General features: G+C 34.3%; 1 long non-coding RNA gene across 1 annotated transcript in view; it reads right to left on the bottom strand.

Annotated features, from left to right (window-relative positions):
• The window catches only part of LOC111087764, a 56026-nt gene that overhangs the window by 31983 nt on the left and 1566 nt on the right, over positions 1-22477 (bottom strand). The window contains exon 2 of the long non-coding RNA XR_002612413.1: positions 18053-18372. This is a non-coding gene — a long non-coding RNA (uncharacterized LOC111087764). The remainder of the gene's footprint in view (positions 1-18052; positions 18373-22477) is intronic.

The following is a 22477-nucleotide window of genomic DNA, read 5'->3' as shown; positions in this document are numbered from 1 at the left end:
TTTTTAGCACTAACGAAGTTGTCAAAAATGAATGGAAACCTAGAATTTTGTTTCCCTCAGATCCGAAATATTTCGTGTGTTTTCTTTTTTTCGCTCGCTTTGAGTTTCAGCGACCTCTAATTCAAATCCTGTGATGTTCTCCAATTTCATTTATCATCTTATCTCATACTTAACAGTTCGTAGAAGAGTTCTTCCGACTAATCGCATAACTGTAAGGTTTGTCATCAAGAAGCAATTAGTTCATCGTTGTCTGGTCTTTTAGTCGGGTATCGTAAGGTTAGAAGTATTTAACACGATGATCACCCAAACAAACGCATACAGAAACCAAATGGAACATTATAAAAACTCATGTAATAAGTGCCTTTAACTGAGTGTTTCCTTGATTACTGAAACAGATATTTAAATTTTTCGCGCTATTTTTTCTCTATTTGTTAAGAACTTTAAAGTAGTAACTAGGGCGAGGTTGTCTGGAGCCTTCTTTGAGTGACAGAAACCAGAGCAGCAGACGCGCCAGCTGGTTTTTGTTTCAGTTTCCAGTGTTGAGTGATTAGAGAGTGAAAAAGACCACTATTACCGCTTAAGACGTATACCATGTTGCCCTTCACTAAGCACACTTTACATGTATAACAGACAATTTCTCTTCCCTCTCCTCTCTGTCCCTCTTTTATCTTACTAAGTCGTCCTTATGCCATTTCTTCGTTTTGGTTTCTTTTGGACACAAGCCAGAAAAATGCTTTGATTTTGCATATAAATAGTAAAACAAAAGTATTTGAAATGAAAGAGCCTTTTATTTAAATAACTGAAAATAACACTTACAAGTACCATGTACTTAAAGTTTGAAATATACCATTAGGGCAAAGGCGCTTTTAAATTCACAATTAGATACAACTTGAGAAAATAACTAACTCGTGGTTTAAGAAATCTCGTGTAGAAAGCTTATGTGTAGCAGTGTGAAAAATACGAAAACAGTACACAAAGCGCCGGCGTATTCGGCAGACAGTATAAATAGAACTTATATTTATCGCTAAAGGTGCTTCATGGTGTCTTACTCAATACGCCTAGTAACCGACAACCATTTTGTATTGTTTATGAAATATTACTGTGTACTCCAGGACATTCTCATGTTAAGGTTTTACACCAAATCAATTTTCGAAATGTTTGAAAGAACAGCGAGACTTCATGAGACAGGCGCCTGATGTGCTGATGAAACATCGCGTCACGTGAACATGGCATGAGCTATATCATAAGGAAGAAACGCGTTTCGTCTTCTGGTTCTGATAGGTTTAATAATCACTCCGTAGGATTTAGCAGTATTATGTATGCATCTAGTTTCCTTGTTGTTGTTTTACAAGAAGAAAGGACTTGTTTACAACTTGTTTACTGAAAAAGCATAGATGCGTTCAACTTTTCAACCTCTGCGACATGACTTGTCGGTCATTAGTCACAGACAGCTCAGTATATCAAAATCTTCTATACACGCATGTCAAAAACCATTTCAAAACATTTAATAAAGGCATGTGTTTATCAGACTCGCACTCATATCCTCATGCTAACTTGCATCTATTAGTTGTATTCTGATGTTCGATAACTAAAGTAGAAACCAAATTAATTATATTATTTTACTCTTCCATGGGGTAAAAAAAAATTTATGTGAAAAAAGGTGTATTACAGCATAATACAGTGCGATAAAGTATGGTTTATGATGTTTCTGTTCAACTGAGTTAAATTAGGTAAAAGGTCAAAAGTATAATTCCTTGCTTGTCACTTTGTACTATAAATGTTTCATGCAAGTTAACAGTGTTCACTGTTATTGTGAGCTTAAAATGACAAAATCGGAAGTTACCACAAGCTAAAACAGCGGATGATGTTAATATTTTTTCGGTGAAAGGATTTCTTCTTCATTAAAATAGTTTGTTCATAATGTTTATTTTACAGCACTGGTTTTGAGGAGTAAAATATATTTTGCACGTATTTTGTTTCCTTGGTTGAATTTTACACGAATAAAAGCTGAATTCGCGACATAAATAGAGAACTTGGAACAGTTTTAACAGGAGCCTAATTTTGCTAATTTAATGCCGAATTCGGATTAGTAAATACAAGAGTTTACCGAATTATCAGTTCTTCTTCCTTCTCATTCCATTAATTAGGGCCCGGCATGGCCAGGTAGTTAGGGCGCTCAACTCGCGATCTGAGGGTCGCGGATTCGAATCCCCTTCGTATCAAACATACTCGCCCTTTCAGCCGTGCGGACGTTATAATGTGACAGTCAATCCCACTATTCGCTGGTGATGACTAGCTGCCTTCCTTCTAGTCTTTCATTGCTAACTTCGGAACGGCTAGCGCATATAGACCTCGTGTAGCTTTGCGCGAAATTCAAACCAAACCAATCCACTACTTATCAGGATATTATCAGTATTAACGACGATATTGTATTCTGTCAGACGTGCTAACAACACTAAACGTATCTTTTGTATAAGAAATTTTAGCTCTCGTTAAAAAATCACTAAAAATGTGTTTGTTTGTTTGTTTTGAAGTTCGCGCAAAGCTACACGAGGGCTATCTGCGCTAGCCGTCCCTAATTTAGCAGTGTAAGACTAGAGGGAAGGCAGCTAGTCATCATCACACACCGCCAACTCGTGGGCTACTCTTTTACCAACGAATAGTGGGATTGACTGTCACACTGTAACGCCCCCACGGCTGAAAGGGCGAGCATGTTTGGTGGGACGGGGGATTAGAACCCGCGACCGTTAGATTGCGAGTCGAGTGCCCTAACCACCTGGCCATGCCAGGCCCTAAAACTGTTAATATCACAATAGGTAACTGAGGAAAGTCGTGTAGTCATTATATTATTTGCTATAACATTTTCCAATTTCTTCTTCTTCGCCGTAAGGATATTAATCTCCCAAATAGTTTAGGGTAGGACGGTATTCTTTTATCCTAAGAGTTTTTACACCCGGGTGGTCCAGTCTGTAACCATATAGGATGAGCATATTCGGCGATAGGTATTCAAAGGTTGCGAGTCCACCACCCTTCAGGCAAGAGCTCTAAACTCCAGGCCAAGCCAGACCAGCTAATCTTCTATAATTTAATCATACAAAATTTTCGCTCATGTCGTCTCAGCAGAAAGCGTTTGAAACTGTAAGTTTAACAAATTGTTTACCTCACAACATAAACATAAAGGGTGGTTGAGCGATGATACAGGTTCTTATTACTTTTCACTGATGTTAAACTTTGGTGCTAGCGAAACGCGAAAGCACAGCTAATTGCAAGTCCTTGAACGTGATTACAGGTTTAATGAAACTAAGTATATTCTATTAAGTAGCACCCCAGGTGCATTATATCTTTCTATCGTCAATCATGGGACTGGGCGTGGCTTATTGGTTAGCATGTGAATCCAAGGGTCCGTGGTTCGCCTCCCGTTACTGAAAAATTAGTCGCACTTCGCACATTAGGACCACGTTTACTTTATAAGAATGACGATCAAATCCAACTATTTGATTACAGTGATCCAAGAGTTGACGGTTAGTGCTGTTGACTACCTGCTTTCAATCTGTTCTATCACTGCTAAATTGGAAACGTGAAGTTCGAACAGTCGTACTATTAAATTATATTATTATATTACTACTAATACTTTGCTATTAAAATAGAATGAAAGGTGAATGGGTCCATAATTTATTCTCATCCATGGCTTCTCTTTTAATTTACGATAAAGGTACTTTAAACGTCATAATTATTTCATAGCAGAGTTTTAACGGTTTTGTAGCTCCCATAGATTGGCCCCCCAGTGGTATAGCGGTATGTCTGCGGACTTACAGCGCTAGAATCCGCGTTTCGATACCTGTGGTGAACAGAGCACAGATAGCCCATTGTGTAGCTTTGTGCTTAATTACAAACAAACCCGTATATTGTATATACTTGAAGATATTGTATGTGTTTCAAATATATTAGCATAAAGAAATCAACGTTCTGCTGAGGATTTCAAAGACCGTCTCGTACTCTCTTCTGAGAGGAGCCAATGAACCGATCAAAATCCCCCATTATCCTCAGCTATTTCCATTGTTACCCCAATAGATCTGCACCGGAAAACAAGCTCTGTTAGTACACTCGCTCGTGGTACCCGATCGTGTGTTTCTGTTAGCTAGTGATTGGAGATATAAACACAGTATCAAACACAAAATCCGATGCCAGATTCATGTTCAACCTCCTGAACACATTTTCCTAGACCTCACCATGCCTAGGTGACCTTCCGGGTGCATTTTATTCCCCCTTGGTAAGCCAAGTTTGGTTCTGATAACTCCAAACATGTGAGAGGGCAAACAAATTCACAAACACACAACGTGAATTACTATAGGATGTGCATGGAATACATATTTAAGTGTGCATAAAAACTGAGAAAGAATGATTAAGTTTTTTCATTCAAACGCACTGTGTATAACGTTTGTTGAAAGCAAAAAATGATTTACATCTGCTTCTACTAGCTAGACTTCCTATAGTCGATGTTTTAACATAATACTGCGCAATTCGCTATCTGCATTGGCTCCGTCGCGAGAATCAAAAATCGAATTTTACTGTTATATCTTCCTAAGCTGCTTACTAATGAGCTACCAAAGAACACTCAACAGAGGTACATATCAGTTATTTCTCAATGTTGTCATGTAAGACTAAGAAAAACAAAACACCGCGTAAAAGTGAATACAACAAATTATATAAATAATATTTATTCTATAAACACACAACCTGAATTGTTGGTTTTGAATGATTTAGATTTTAAGTTAACTACCTGAAGCAATTGTAGTGGCAGAAAGCATTAACCCTGAAATTTATCGCAGGTTATAAGACTGATTTGCATATGTTAATACAGAGGTGAATCGCTATAGATGCGAGCCATTGCGCCACGGATATGCTTAGCGCTTACATATATATTTGGTTTATGACCAATTCCCCCCACTATTTGACGTGTAATACTACCAAAGATAAACTAGAGTGAATTTCACAGACCTATCCCAAGGAAGTATAATTATGATTGTTAAATGATGTGGAGCCAAAGGATGTAATGTTTCGAAACAGAAATCCTGCAATGTTCAGGTTGGAAGTAAAAAGTGTGCAAAGTATAGCGCTTAAGACAGCAACAAGCTCCAAAACAACACTCCAAGCCTATCTGTAAAAATACCCTCATCCACAACTTGGAGGGTTTGGTTACAAAAGAAGACCCCCAGAGCCAGAAAGGGGTTGCGATAAAGCTGGGCATATCTCACATATCTCCTAATAATATTAACAAAATCATAAACAAAAATTTAAAGTTGATGAAGGTTCATCAGCCATAAATTAACAAGTTTCTAGCCACAACTTGATATCAAAAATTGCTTTCGTAACACAGATAGCAGAATAAACTGAAGTCACAGCAATATCATTACATTACATACCTGTCAAGTCCCCCGATATAGCTCTAATAGTTTTCTGATCTTTGATTTACTTTAATGTGGCTTTAAAAGCCGCCGTAAATATTTTTACACGAACATTAAAATGTATCGACAATCACCTTTCTTTGTCTTGAGTATAATTCAGTCGAAATATTTTTATTGCAGCACATTTATCATTAAGTATAATCTTCACAAAATGTGCACTTATTTCAACCGACAGAAGTCTTCTATATAACATGTAAGTAGAATCTAAAAAAAACAAAATTTAGAGCAATTGAAAAATCTCTACAGCTAAAGTCCAGTATTTCAACAACTCACTAATCAAACTGGGACTGCTTAGAAACTAATTCATCTCCAATAAAAAACTCAGGTTGAAAAGATATTATTTTGAAATCTTATTGGTGTAGACCATGTGCTTTTAGTCGATAAGTTCCCAAGCAATGGAAGTATATATATCCATAACACTGTTTCAGTGTAAATTTAACTCAACGAGAACGTGGTGGTGGCAGAAGCGAAATATTTCTTATATAATTAACATCAGTATAATAAAAAGATATAGAAACCAAAACCCTCGACGAAACGTGTTATATTTCTAAATAGCATCTTCCGTTTTATTCAGAAGCAAAGAAGCCACATTTTATATATTTCCTATATTTTAGCCCCACAGTGGCACAGCGGACTTACAACGCTAGAAACTGGGTTTGGATACTCATGGTGGGCAGAGCACAAATAACCAATTGTGTAGCTTTGTGCTTAACTACAAACAAACCTATATTTTAGTATTAAATGAAAAACTATTTCTCAAAAAAAGTAAATTTCAAGATTTTAGAATTTATTTTTCATCTCAGATGTTTCAAAACTCGACCAAAAGTTCCGTATTTTATACAAATTACACAGCGTAGGCTCTGTCGTTTTAAATAACTACAAAAATCAATAAAATTCTAACTTTAAATCATATTTTAAAGTTTTGATCAACGCTGTCTGTACACTAATCTTGAAGTTTGAATATAACTTGATACTTTCTAAAATTATTGTTATTATAATTAGTAAAAAGCAAGTTTGGCCCCCAGTGGCACAGCGGTATGTCTGGGGACTTACAACGCTAGAATCTGGGTTTCGATACTCGTGGTGGGCAGAGCACAGATAGCCCATTGTGTAGCTTTGTGCTTAATTACAAACAAACTAAAAGCAAGTTTAAGATGATTGCAAACTAAGAAAAGCAGTATGTTCACAGTACGATTCTCTCAAACTTATGAATACAAAACAATTAAAGATAGCTATATTTTTATAGAATAAATGTGGAATAAATGTGACTACATGCTTTTAAAGCTTTTCTTTAATTTATGGCCAGGTGGTTAGGGTGCTCGACTCGTAATCTGAGAGTCGAGGGTGCGAATCCCGGTCCCACCAAATATGCTCGCCCTTTCAGCCGTGGGGGCGTTATAATGTGACGGTCAATCCAATTACTCATTGGTAAAAGAGTAACCCAAGGGTTGGCGGTGGGTGGTGATAACTAGCTGCCTTCCCTCTAGTCTTTCACTTCTAAATTAGCAGTGTGGCTTTGCGCGAGTTTCAAAACAAACCAAACGTTCACTTTCATTTCGTTACAATTGTTCAATGACAATATTAATATTAAATAATAAGCCTCGCTTACTGGGAGCTGCATTATTTATGCATATTTTTATTGTATGATTTACTACTGTAAAAGTACATCGTATCATTGTGAAAATGTTGACAATCAATTAAATCTGAAGTTAAAATACTGACACCAGGAGTATTATTTTTAAACAGATTTATGACAAGAAGTCTGTCATTTGTGCAGTTTATAATATATCTTTAGTAAAACTTCATTTAAAAGGAAACCCTTGCATCTTGCAACTATTTGGAACATTATGGTTAAGCAGCAAATTTCATAATACAAGAACTTAATCACAAAAATCTAACATGAACAGCAATTTAAATAATGGCAAGCAAAATTAAACATATTATGATTCAAATTCAAAACTAGCGAACTGAATACAAGAATATTATTATTCGTAAAAGTTGGGTAATTATTTATTATAGTATTTTCGTGTTTCTAAGCTAATTGAGAGAGAAAAGAAACATCGGGGGGATTTTGTCTTTTACAAGTTGACGGAGAGAGAAATATCGTTTATAACTAGTTTAAGTATATATGTGGCATGATAGTATGACATTCAAATATATATATAAGTTTTATTTAGCATTGGAAGTTAGAACTCGAGTTTAAAGTTTTTATTTTGTTGAGAACAATAATATCTTACTGTCGGTCTCCAAATTTACAAGTGGTTTATGCTTCTACTTCAGACAGACTGTTGACTTACTAAACTGACTGACCAATTTTTGAACCCTGTAGAACACTATTTGCTTTTCTATGCAAAGTAGACTGATATATGAAGTAATTGTTTGAACACAAATGTAATCAAATCATGGTTAATAATGGATAAGAGAGAAATGTCTCAAATTGGTACTTCTTTATAGTAAGTAAAGATGGTTTAAAATAAGTGGCACTTAATCGATTCAGCTAACAAACAAAATGACGAGTATTTCTTTTACTGACACTTAATTATTCGCCATATCAAACTGATACACTACAGGTTACCCCAGGCTCTTAATTCCATGAGCTGCAATATTATCATCTTATAATTCATACGGTTAGATGCTCCTAAATAATGTAGTTTTATTTAATGTATTATGGATAAACAAATCTATCAAAATGCAGATTCTGTCCAGCGGGAGTATTGCTATCAAATCCGTTTATTTGACCGGTTGTTCAAAGTAATCTGTCATTAGGATCTACCAACACCAACAATCGAAATGGAGTTAGTCCATTACTAGGAAATACTATGGCCGCTTATAGGTTGTGAAAGATCGTGGAAATAGAGCATTTGATAGGTTTGTAAAGACTCTCACAGTCGTCAGACAGTATCTCATGCAACTGATTGATTCCTTCAACATAAATTAGGATTTGGCTACACCTAACTGTACCATGGGAAAAATTTTATTAAAAATATTTTGTTGCAGACAACCATCAGTACGAAAACCGCTTATCTCAGATATGAACAGCAAAGCGAGGCTTCAGAGGCGGGCAAATGATAATTATAAACATGTGGGTTAACGAATACCGTTTCGCCCTTTTCTTCACTGACGGTAGAGTAAAAATATAAAATGAACCACCTGAATCACTTGAAGACTTTTTATTGTTCCAACAGTGAAAACAGTTGGCAGGGATTTGGCTATTTTGATTCCGTTAGAAAGACGAATAATGTTCATTGTATATCTGAACTTAGTTGTCGATCATGTCCACTTAAGAATGCTACATTTATATTCTAATATAAAAAAGTTATTCCGAGACAATCCACTGAGCTCGTGTTATTCCTAGTTTGTTCGAGAATTTTTTACAATGACTCTGATAACCTTCCTTAGCTAGCTCACTCACTACATCTTAATTAGATGGAACATTTCTTGGATAAACGTAATGTCATATTCGATACCGTAGTCCTTTACTCTCATCTGTGAACCAGTTACAGACTAAACTCCTCACAGAATGAACTACAATGAAACGAGACTCCTTCCGTTATCTTATGGAGTCAACACGAGGTTGAGGCTTGCTTTTTATTGAGGCGAAAGGTACTCTAATCGGATGTTAGATGGGGGTCTTAATAAAGGGGACAATCATCGTATTGACATCTTAGCCATTTTATGATGCACATCTCAAATCAGTGTGATCAAACCTCTTTGAACTGCAATCGTCAAATGTGTGATTACGTGAGAATAATGTAAAGTTACAGTATCATACACACACTTATAAAGAAAATAGCCATATGCTAATAAGCCTTGAAATTATTCAAGGACATAAGTGGATAATGAAAGGTTTGGGGATGGCGAACAGTACTAACTGATACATCCGAAAACTGGTGCTTAATCGATTCAGCCAACAAACAAAATGACGAGAATTTCTTTTACTGATATTTTACCATTCGTTATATGAAACTAACATAATCCAGATTACCGCAGGTTCTTAGTTTCATGAGCTGTAATGCTATCGCTTATAGCTCATACACTTAGATACTTCTAAGTAATCTAGTTCTACTTAATGTCTTACGTTCATGTAGAGCATATAAATAACATAATGCTGAACGAATCAAGGTTATGGGGATCTCTCAATTTAATCTTTTTTACATTCACCCTTACCATCAACTTAAGATACTTAACCGTGTTTAATGTTTACTCCATACATAAAATTCTATAAAACCTTAAGACACTAGTCAAGAATATTGATTTTTAGCTTACGTGCTTGTTAAATTCCTCTGGTAACGATTTTATTGTGAAAACATTTCTATCCTATTTTTAACATGAATGGTTATCTAAAACAAATAATAACACTGTTTTCAATAGTCGCTTTGAGTGATACGAAAATGTTCATACAGACCGAATAACATAACCATTCCAATCTAGAACAGTTTCTTATCAGTAATTATATTTCAATCATAACTGAGTAACATTCTATTGAGGTCAGCTACACATTAAGATAAAAAATTAAGAACAAAATGCAAAAAACAAACAAACAACAACACAATTTTACAAAGTTCTTTATCGTCGACCTAAAGCGGCTAAGGAAATTATAAAATTAGAAACTATAGTTCTTAGCGAGCCATTGGTGGTTCATGGCAAGTCTCCGGGCTTATAACGCTAAAAGTCAGGTTTAAATACCCGCGGTTGGCAGGGCACAGATAGCTCATTGTGTAGATTTATGCTTAATAACAAACAAAGTACCCAGCAGTAATATCGTATGAGATTTGTTATTCAATATGAACAATAATGTTTCATATTTAAAAACCAAATATATCACTCTTTTCTTCCAAAATTCGAATTTACCCTACCCTAGCTTAAAGTATCCTGGAATTTGAAATTAATGTAAGAACTACAGACTCTTAAATCCGTTAAAAGTACTTCTCTTAACTCTAGGTGTTTGTATTATTTCTCTACCGACCCTTTGTTTAGTGTCGAATCCAGGCAGACTGATCAAATGAAATTATTTAAAAGAAAGAGATAATACTATGCATAAAATGATTTTGTTGTTTTTCTCTCATAAAAAAGAAGTAAAATTGGCGTGTTATTTACAGAAGTTGTTACAGCTCTTTACAGAGACTCAGAAACATTTCCATATCTGAAATGGTTTCTTTTTATTAGTAGTATTATTACTGAAATTGAAATATAACAGTTTTACATTTCCTTGCAAAACACAAATCTCTTTGTTCTAGAGCAAAATCACATTGGACTATTTGCTGTGGTAAATCGAACCCCAGATTTTATCGTTGTAAGTCTTTAAACTTTACACAACGTAAACGAAATCCATAAGACACATACACACACAATAAAGACTTAGGTTTTTCATATTATTTTCTCATTGGTAGTGTTTAAATAATTTTTAACTGTTAGCTGAAAAGCTAAAAAAAAAGAGAAAGAAACAAGGATAAACAAGAAAAATATGTAGATGCTATAAAGATTGAGAAGTTATGAAAAATTGTCTTATTGAAGCAAGAAATAGCACACTTAAAATAAGAGATATAATAACCCAAGATAAGGTTTTAGATAGCACACTTAAAATAAGAGATATAATAACCCAGGATAAGGTTTCAGATAGCACACTTAAAATAAGAAATATAATAACCCAGAATAAGGTTTCAGATAGCACATTTAGAACAAGAGATATAATAACCCAAGATAAGGTTTCAAATAGCACATTTAAAATAAGAGATATAATAACCCAGGATAAGGTCTCAGATAGTACACTTAAAATAAGAGATATAATAATCCAGGATAAGGTTTCAGATAGCACACTTAAAATAAGAGATATAATAACCCAAGATAAGGTTTCAAATAGCACATTTAAAATAAGAGATATAATAACCCAGGATAAGGTCTCAGATAGCACATTTAAAATAAGAGATATAATAACCCAGGATAAGGTCTCAGATAGTACACTTAAAATAAGAGATATAATAACCCAGGATAAGGTTTCAGATAGCATACTTAAAACAGGATATAGAGCAACCCAGAATACGTTTCAGATAATATGGTTGAGCAATGAATCAAAAGACTTAATTCTGTTACTAGCACTTTAACTGTGAAGAAAACGTACCTTAACAGTTCACAGGTCATGGAAGTAAACAGAGAAAGTATTGAAATAAGCTTAACGTTTATAAGAGACTAAATCATTTAGTGCATACATTATAAGTATGCCTATTACACATTTCAACCTGCGTAGCTAAGAGAATGATTAAAATCGCCACTGAGTATTATCGTAACGTGCCTTTAAATATTTCAGTAAAAGTTTGTTTGTTTGAAATTAAGCACAAAGCTAAAAACAGGCTATCTGTGCTCTGCCTACCACTGGTATCGAAACCCGGTTGCTAGCGTTGTAAATCCCCAGACATGCCGCTGTGCCATTGGGGGGGGGGGCTTCAGTAAAAAGAGCCACGAGAGAATCATTTATCTCTACATGCTCCAAGGAGGGCAAAGGTTTATCACAAACCCAAAATATCTGTATTTAGTAAATCTGTTCAAACATAACTTGCGTTAAGCACGTGGTAAAATATTTACTCACGAGACAAAGCAATTGCGCATAAAGAGTGCTCGGTTTATATGCACGAGTGTGATAGTTTGTTTGGTTTGATTTATCTGTTTTATGCAAAGCTGCCCAATAGGCTGTCTGCGCTCTGTTCATCGCAGGGAATCGAATCCCATATTTTACCGTTGTAAGTTCGTGCTTACGCGGATCCATCGAGGGACCGATACATTAGGATGTCATGGAAAGTATATATTTTTTAAACACTTATTATATTTACTACTGGCTACTATAAAATCAGCAGTGCACTAAATATTAGTTCATCGATCTCATTCTTATGCACCCTGTGGCTTAGTGGGAAGTCTACGGGCTTATAACACTAAAATTTGAGTTTCGATATCCGCGGAGGTCAGAGCACAGACAGTCCGTTGTGGAGCTTTGCGCTTACCCAAAACAATCTCATTTTTTCTTTTTTTTAATATTTCTTGTTATGCTATCTTGTTTGAAGTTATTTCGAATTTTCCCATATGCCCCATACAAAATTTAGTAAAAAGCAACAACAACAAAAAACACACAAAAAAACGTGACATTCATTAGCAATGACACTGCTGAACTACGTAGTTGTATAAACAATATTTAACCAAAAACAACATAAAATTCAATAGCTATGAAGCTGTGATAATTTATTTGTTTGTAAATATAGCAAAAACTTAAAATTCATTAGCTATAAAGCTGTGCCTAAGTAGAGTTAGGTAAAAAATGAAGTTCGTTGATAATGGTGTAATTATGCGAATGTCTTCCTATATTTAGTCCTTCAACAATAATTGTCACAAACATATATTGTGTAAATGTAAATGATTATTTATAATTATGTATATACACACAAAATATGACGAACATATAATATTCACCTAAACATATAAGTTACGTTTAGTAGCCCCCAATCACTAAGGTACTGAGCAGTGAGGGATATTAGAATAACGAATAACACATTTTCCTCCTGAGGTAGTTAACAATTCACGAACAATCTGTTTCATCTACATCCACAAGGGGTGACTGAAGCTATCTACTTTCACTTTGCCTAAACTGTCCTAGAAATTTGGTGGATTTGCATAGCACAAGTGGCTTGTTTTCTCAACGAATTTGAGAATGTTCAGCAATTTACATAATGTAGGCCATCTGTTTTCTCATTGAGTAGACGTCTTTTCTCTTAATTTGATGCGAAACGATGGAAATTCGACAAACATATGTTATTTCACAGATTCACAGGAAATACGCAGAATGCTACTCTTGCATTGTCTCAAACATTAGTACGCGTTTTAGCCTTAATTATTGAATATAGTATATTTGTTTGTCTGCACTGTTTTGTTGATATGCTTTTGAAACGAAACGATATTTTGTGTGTATTTTTACAGTTATAAAAATATACAAATTTTAAAAACATTATCATAACAATATACAATATTTTCTCATAAACAGCATCATATCTATAAAACAAGCAGAATAAAATTATATTATATGATAACTTCCAGTAACTTAGTCATTAATATAGTATTCTATACTGTAAAGATTAAAATAGATTGAGCCTTTGCCTAAATACAATTATAGAGCGACTATTAAAATCAGAATTTTTCAAAAGAAGTGATTCCAGAAGTGAAGTCAATAAATTTTTCAACTTCAGCTTGTTTGTTTGTTTATTTGATAAGCACAAAGCTACACAAAGAGCCATCTGTGGTTTGCCCACTGCGGGTGTCAAAATCAGATTTTTAGCGTTATAAGTCCTTAGCCTTACGGTTGCGCCACTAGGGAGTCAAGACTCCAGTTCTACTGATTTTGATAAGTTATTCTGTCAGTCATTCACAAGAAACTTTAAGTAGATTAATTAATTAATATAATTTAACTCTAAATTCGATGTTCACGAGATCACATGAACAGGTCCTTAATTTGATTGACTTTTTTCTTTTAAAAACTGGATTGAAATCCTGAAAGTATAAATTCATACGCAATAAAATATGTCTAATTACGTTCTGGGATTGTTGGGTGCGATTAGCAGTAGCATTTGTTTTACATTTTGAATGAAAAGATAAAAAAAACAGTTTTAAAGTTTCTTAAATGGTTGTTCTTGCATCCACATAAAAATATGTGACTCACAGTCCGTTGACTATCAGTCACCATTTTGAAGGACCAGTGTTAACCACTTAACAACAGGAATTTATATGTATCACTTTACCCTCGTGACTTGTCAAGTCAGCGAAGTAATAAGCAAAATTATAATTAAATGTATTCACTGCGGCGTCACTGCACGTGGACTGGTGGGTTAGCGTTTGAACATTACCGATTTAAGATTATGTTCCTTTGACTACATATCCCACTCCATATTATTTGCTCTGACAATTTTCGCACATTATTTGTTCTTACAATGTTCACCTGGACTGTATGACTGAAAGTTTATAACGCTGAAGTTCAAGGTTCGATCCCTGAGGTTGGCATAGCACTGATAGCCAGCCCATCATGTAGCTTTACGACTAACAACAAAGAAACAAATTAGAACTATTTCGACTATACTCATACACTATCTGTTCTAATAAGCTTACACACTATGTGTTTTGACTAATGTAAAAATTTAGAAATAATTAGCATTTTCTAAAAAAAAAAGGATTTTTGTCTGGGAACTGCACGGAAAAAGTGTTCAGTTTGTTTGTATTTTTAAGTTAAGCACAAAGTTAAACAATGGGTTATCTGTACTCTGCCCACCACGTGTATCGAAACGCGGTTTCTAGCGTATTAAGTCCATTAAGGGGGGGGGGTATTCGGATTACGCTCTTTAGTCATACATAACTCATTGCATCAAATTATTCAACAAATACAGCTAAAAATGTTCATAAATTTCACTTTTGCTGATATAAACTGTAATGTTTTTGTATATTAAAAGTGGTACCGTTTATTGAAAAAGTGATAGTTTTTTAAAAAGAATTCCAGTTTCTCAGTACTACATTTAAAAAGTACATAAATAAAGATATAATCCAATCCTCACATACAGTCCTAGTTAAAGTTATGTTCCTGTTGTGAGGAGAGTGTTTTTATTTAAAATTGTGTTCTATTATAAAGAAATGGTTGTTGTAAATACCACAGTTATTTTTCTAATTGTCTGAATCTTGAATACCCAAAGTGTGATTTTTTTTATGGTTTTTTGTGTGTGGTGGCATTCAATATATTGCACCGGAGTTTTGGTTACATACATAGGTACTGACATACAAGTTACGTACATTATACTGAGATAAGTCCTTAAAAATTACACTTTTGTCAAATATCGAAATAAATATTATTTTCAGTAAATGACTGAATATCGATCCAGGTTCAAGAACTTCGAATCATCGAACTCTAGCATACGTTAGTATAGGCCTCAAACATTTTATAAGTTCTTCATTAAAATTTTATTCTTTTGAGTAAGTGATGTATATGTTAGATGAAACTTTTTAAAAGTTTTGTTTGAACCAATAAATCGGCATGTTCAAATTTAACCTAATTTTAATAAATGAATTAGTTACATAACACATACAGCGAGTTCTCCTTATATTAAATAGAATAGTAAGTCCCATGCACTTGGTGTTACGTCGCAGCTGTAAGTTTATTCTACAAAGGTTTATTTTATTTTAAAATAGACTTGTTCACCTGTTTTATCAACTTGCACCACTATACAACAGTGTGTTGTCTGTCAGTCTGTCAGTAGACACTAAAATGACGTCACATAAATAACGCTTAACGTTGCAATTTGCACTGTCGTTACGGGCGCCTACCGTGAATCACGAGTATAATTATGCTTTCCGTAGGCTAGGGATTGACCGTCACTTATAACGCCCCCACGGCTGAAAGGGTTTGGTGGGACGGGGATTCGAACCCGCGACCCTCAGATTACGAGTCGAGCGCCCTAACCACCTGGCCATGCCAGGCACTTTCTTGAATTTAGGTGATTCTAATACTAGATGTGTTTTGTTTCAAGAGTAAATAAAACCAAAATTAAGAGTAACAAAGATTTTTATTTCTTGCTTTCGAAGTTCATATGTCATGCTGTGTTGACTATTCGCTGGTCGGTGGTGATGACTAGTTACCTTCCATCTAGTCTTACACAAAGATTCACTTAAATGAAGGGCATTTTTAATATTGTGATTAATTTAAGATACCATAGAAAAATACTGACTGAGATTTAAATTTGCATTGTTCATTGTGTTATCTTGGATCTGTAGTACAGTAATGTGTTTTATGTTTAGATAATAGAAGCTTAGATAATATTCTTTAAGCTATTCAATTTGTGCTTAATTTTTTTAAAGTTTTAGCAATTATATAGTGAAGTAAAATACTATATCTTAACTGCGATAGAATTAAACTCAACCGCTAATTATTTACCTTGTCTGCTTATTGAAATTTATTGCAATTATTTTTTTGAATAACTCCTCAATTTAGGGTCCAGAATGCGTTTAAAATTGTCTTTGTTGGCGTTAGTTAGAAAATAGAACCATTTTAATTGGTTAAGTAATCTGTTTGTTTGTGCAATATATATTGTTGCATGTTATACTTTAGAATTTTCTACTAAAGTCTTTTTTTGCCAATCACAGGTTGAGGTCACAGTAAGTTGCGCATATTTCAAAGATAGCTTTTAGTTGAAATGGAGGAGCGGTTTGTTTCAACAACGCTGGATGAGCAATAACTATGAATTGTTTCTTGTTCACGCAGTTTCGAGTTATGTTCCAATGTTCTAGTCTAGAAACTAACATAATAAGTTGTACATGACGTTTATTTTTTGTTGTTTATTTAAAGAGTTTGCATGTATTTCATTTAGTCGATTTTAAACAGTTCCGACTTGAAACTTTTACAACTCTAAGTAACACCAAAGTTCAACATCATTATCAATACTCTGCGTACAAGACTACACTTGAAACATTAATACTGTAGAATGTCTCAAAAATAGTGAGAATTATAATCTAGGCGGTCAGTTTATCTCAGCTTGAACTCTATATGTGTTAACATTAACGAATTCCCGGCCATAAATATTCCCATGTATTTCACTTCAAAAATAATTTTAACTAACTTTTAATGGAAATACATTTTAAAGAAACCCGTCATGAAAATAAAGTCGCATAATATTTAAACACAAACCTAACTTATAAAACGTTCTACCATATAATAAAGTATTTAGCTATGAATTATACATAGGAGGACAGTGATGGTACAAAATTGTTTATTTAAACTTTATAACAATAATTTATACTACTTACTTACCTTTTTGTTTTGTAAAATTACTTTAGTAAGGAATTTAAAAACAATCTTCAAGCCCTGATTTTATCCCCGAACTTTTAGCATCGTGTTCGTTGGAAGTTATTGGAATGTTCGAGGTTGTAGAACTAACAGTATCCAGTGAATAACCACATCGTGCCAAAACATCTTTCGTTTTCGCTTTAAAACACTTTTAAATTCTTATGTAATTATATTTGTGTGGTTTATTGCCTGAGCTAATTCGTGTTATTAATCAGTTTAACTAATCGTCTACTCAGAGTAATTACAGTAGATGCTAGCATGTTTGGTAAAATCATGTCTTTATATATTTTATAAAGGTATATATATTATAAAAGTAATGATGTTTAGTAGCTGTATGTGCATAAACGTGGAATTTTCATATGCTAAAATGTGTGCTTTCTTAAAACAAAACCGTAAAGACAGAAATGCAAAGAGACATTTAAAAGTAAAATTTAACGAGATTGTTTCGTGTTTCTATCTAGTAATTTATTAATTAATACGCGCTCTCATTAAATAAAAAAAACACATTTATATATAATGTAAATTTTGTACAAGTTTTGCATCATTAATTAATTCTTATTCATTATGGCGGCACAATCACGAGTCATTTCATTTGAAGGATTTTATCTTTTATCATTTCTTAGTCTCTTGATAACGTTGCCTTAAGTTCCCTCTGATCTTCCTTATTAAAGAAAGCACGAAAAATGCAGTGTTGGAGATACAAAAATATTAGATACGTGGAGCTACTTACTAATATATAACCTTCTAAGAAAAAGAGACATTGGTGTGAAAAACTCCTACTTAAACACCTGGACTATTTAAATCAGCTTGGCTAACAGAGCGTAGTAATTACATACGCACTTCAGTTCCACATCCATGTAGAAAGACAGCTATCCATGTGTTGTATGATGTCTAGGTTGTTGGAAAATGTTGAATGACATCAGCAGGTGACTAGGATCTCACAGGTTTCCAAGAAATATCTACATATTTGTCCGACCGTCTGTCTGTATGTCTATATTACTTAGCTATAATTTCAATAAATGATCCCATCAGAATCGTTACTAATTCAGCCTGCAAAAGATGAGGAAACTGTCTTAATTATTGCTTAATGTTATTTAATACAAAATACCAATCCGTTGAATTACAAAGAAAAGAAAACGGCGAAAAGAAAAATTTTTTCTTCTTAATATAGAGGATTATCTTTCGAAAAAGCCCCAAACGTGAGCCTAGAAACTTTATTTTTAGTAAGAATTTTTTAACTTGTTAAATGCATCTAATATTCTGAAGAAAAAAAAAGAACAAGAAATTTGGGAATAAAAGGATAGGTCTATATCACAAACACTACCATTACACATGTTTTCAGTAAAGCCCGCTATTAATCAGTACCAGCATGTTCTTATGTATGTAGCCTTATATTAGGTGCCAAGACAGGTATATATTGTCTCTCCTATCACAGTTTTGAGCACGTCATGGCTTAGTATGGGTCAATAAGAGCACACGGATGCAAAGTAGTTCTCTCCTGGAAAATTCAAAAGCTGCCAGAACTTCCACTTCTGGAGGATTCAGGAGCTGCCAGAACTTCCACTTCTGGAGGATTCAGGAGCTGCCAGAATTTTGTCTGAGCTTGCAGCATACCAGGAATTACGCCATTACTGTGACTAGTAGATATTACCAACTTGCTAATGGATGCCGACTCAAAGTGAATGGAGAACCTTGACTCATTTATTTACCATAAATTGTCTCGCACAGAGTAAAGATAGCCATATCTGATCATGGTTGGCCATCGTATCTAACGGATGGGCCTATTAAAGAAGTTATCTGCTAATACAGCATGCCAGACAGGCAAGCTGCATCTCCTTGGGAAAGACACACACACAAAAAAAAACACCCACTTTACGCCAAGAAACAGAAGAACGATCTATGGATGCTGCCGCTACAGTTATAATACTAAGTGTAAATGTATTAATGGGACTGACATATTAAATACATTGTTTCATATCTAAACACCAAGCTATGCTTGCTTAAACTGTTAAATCTTCAAATGGAAAAGTTGTTATGGTGTTAATTTGTAATTATGGCTTTGAGATTACCAACTAAAATGGAAGTTAGCATGGCTATTCACAGAAAAGTAGTTAGAGTTAGCTGTGGAGCTTTTGTTAGCTTATCTGCACCCATCCATATACAAACTCACGGTGTCAAAATTGTATGAGGCTGCTGTGTGCTTTTCTGTAATGTACTCATTGACTCTAAAACGCAACAACAGTGGAAATGTATCCCTTGAGAAAGCCAGAAACTGAAACGTTGGACAAAAATAAAGTTTTTTCTTCACCCGGAGTTTTTGATCATAATTTGTATTATGATACATAAACTACATTCTACACTCAAACATCTGAGATCAAATGAGATAACTTTTTGTTCTGCATAATCTGGAATGACACCATGTAAATACAAACGGACATTATCACTAGCTACAGAGATCCTGTCTGTTTATTAAATATCACGGCGTAGAACATCATACTATTGGAAGAGTCATTATTGCAGTAGTGATGTAATACTGCATGTGAGAATACTATTTTGAATAGGTACAGTGTCTAGATCATAGGAGCTATGCCCTGGCATGAACATATAAATGACCGAAATCTAGCTTGGCTGCAGCTATTGTATAGATTGTAGGGAAACATGACCACCATACAGTAACAAATGCAGCACAGATGTTTACAACTTATGGTACAGATGATCAGTTAGAGATGTAACAGTGTGTGCTCTATTGTATACACATCCCATGTTAGTGGTATCTGAAGTGTGATGCACTTATCAGATTTAAGATCTCTTGGTTTGAACTTTGCGAGATGTGAGAACTGGATGAATGTGGAGTGTTGTGCATTACAGCTAACGTATAAAAGTAGTTCTGATGGCCATATCTATTTCAGGATATGAAAGGATGGTGTGCAGAAACTGTGATATATATGAAAATCAGAACAAACCTTGTCAAAACGGAATTCATTCCAATTTTTAGGCCTAGATATCACTGGGCTTGTTGCGGAAAATTATAATGGTAATTGATATGTGTGGACCATTATAGGTTTTTTTTCCACGTGGAATTTTTTATTATTCACTCGCAAACACTTTAACTCCTATCATGGCTAATAGGTTGGCTTCAAACATCTGCTGTTTTTCAAGTTGTAATGAGTACTGGGAGTGGTGAAGGTGTGTATTTTACCATATTATCTTTTGGTTAATGGTCGATAAAGCTTTCATGTATAAACTGGTTTAAATTTATAAGCCATTAATGGAGTGATTTGGATGACCACCTGTCATACTTCAGAATGGCTTCATAAGTAACAGAGCAGCAGTCTACCTACAGTTACCCAAACTAATTAATGTTAAAAGGCCTGTAAATGCGATGTGTGATCCCAAATCCAGTATAGATGATCCACGATGTTTTAAGAATATCTGAAGTGACTACAAGCCATCATACGTAATACATGAGAAAGTATGACAAAGCTTCAATGTATGTGAATGAACACTATTTCAAGCTTGCAGACTGGTTTTGGCTGTGATACATGTCATTACCACACCAGCTATTCATATTGAGTACCTCAGTCCACCAACTTATGAGCAAAATCAATCACGCACTGATCTCGGGAATAAGTTCAAGCCACGCATTGTAGATAAACCAATGAACTACAGGCTGGGCAGAATTAAGAAGCCAACAGGGTTGAAGATGAAAAAAAGTGACATATCAGTATTTGATAATTGCTTCAACCTAGTTGACAATGACGATGAGAGCACAAGTACTTCCCTGGTTGGTCTTGACAAGCTTAAAAGAAAAGAATTGATACCAGGGAAAGTATACTGCTAAAAAAACAACTACAGTAAAACTGTCATCCCCCAGAATGCTATTGCAAGAAATAAATAAATAAGATAAATAAAAAATTATGAATTTAAAAACCTACAAATGGAGATCGTAAAAAAATTAAGGAAATAAGGGTAGGAGGTACTGTAGACATTATTTACTCAAATACAAATCTCTATTTTAGCTCCATGCTATTACCTAGAATTACATTTGGTAGAATCAAAATAGGGTTTTGTAGTTTGAGTAAATAGTGTCTACAGTCTCTCCAGCCCTGCTTCTTTACTTTTTTATGATCCCTACTTACAGGTTTTTAAATTCATAATTTTTGTATTTATATTGTTTGCTAGCTTTTCTTTGTTCAACTATGGGAAATGATTACTTGATACGATAGCTAACTTTATACATTGTAATGATAATAAACGCAGCTAGTAGCTAGCTGATACGGTTCATAATGATTTCTGTAGCTATTGACGATTTGATTGCAAAAGTTTAAGATGTAAAATGCTAAGCTGCAGCTGGAGATTGTCATGGAGATTTGTTTCAGAATATAGTGAGCGTTTATAGTTTCTCTGTAACTAAATTCTTTATATATAATGCATAGCAATGGGCAAATATATGCCTAGACTAAGGCACAACCCCACTAAGCGCGTATAAAATTTTACCAGTAGAAAAGCAGACTTTTAAAATAAAGCATATAAATCTAAAACATCGCTTTAAATAAACCTTCGTGTCCTTGAAAGTAATTATTCTACGAATGTGTGTCATAAAATGTAATATTATGTACATTGATTTTTCTTACTCCTTCACTTCCATAATATATGGGTTTGCTCCCTAAAGACACCGATTATATAGTGTACAAAGCATTGAGTATCTACATGTTACAGTAATCTAATGTTCATCTATTATTGACTGGTAATTCCTGTTCACTCTGCACTTAAGCATTTTAAAGGAACAACAAATATCTGTAAGAAAGCTAACTTTAAGGGGGTAATGATAACATTGTTTACACTAGAATTATGATGTTTTTAGCTTACCTAAAATATAGAAGAAACAAATCGACTTTTCAATACCCCTACGACCTTTGCAGTACCATATTTAGTATTCTACAAAAGGGTTGAGTGTAATATACCAAGTCATTTTTGTTGCAGGCTGGCAAGAGAATAATAATAATAAGAAAATAACAAACGGGCTGTTTTGAGCGGATTTTCTTTTCCTTGTAAGTCTAACATGTGTGCTTGTTGCGTGCATTCTATATGTGTTCAGTCTTAGCAGTCAATAGTGAAGGTTTTAAAGTGTTGTTTGAACTGAATCTTTACTGTT

The sequence above is a fragment of the Limulus polyphemus genome, unplaced genomic scaffold (genome assembly GCF_000517525.1).
Source record: "Limulus polyphemus unplaced genomic scaffold, Limulus_polyphemus-2.1.2 Scaffold2602, whole genome shotgun sequence".
In the NCBI taxonomy this organism is placed as follows: Eukaryota; Metazoa; Arthropoda; class Merostomata; order Xiphosura; family Limulidae; genus Limulus; species Limulus polyphemus.
The sequence above is the reverse complement of the archived record's forward strand: the minus strand, read 5'-3'. Positions and strand labels throughout refer to the sequence as shown.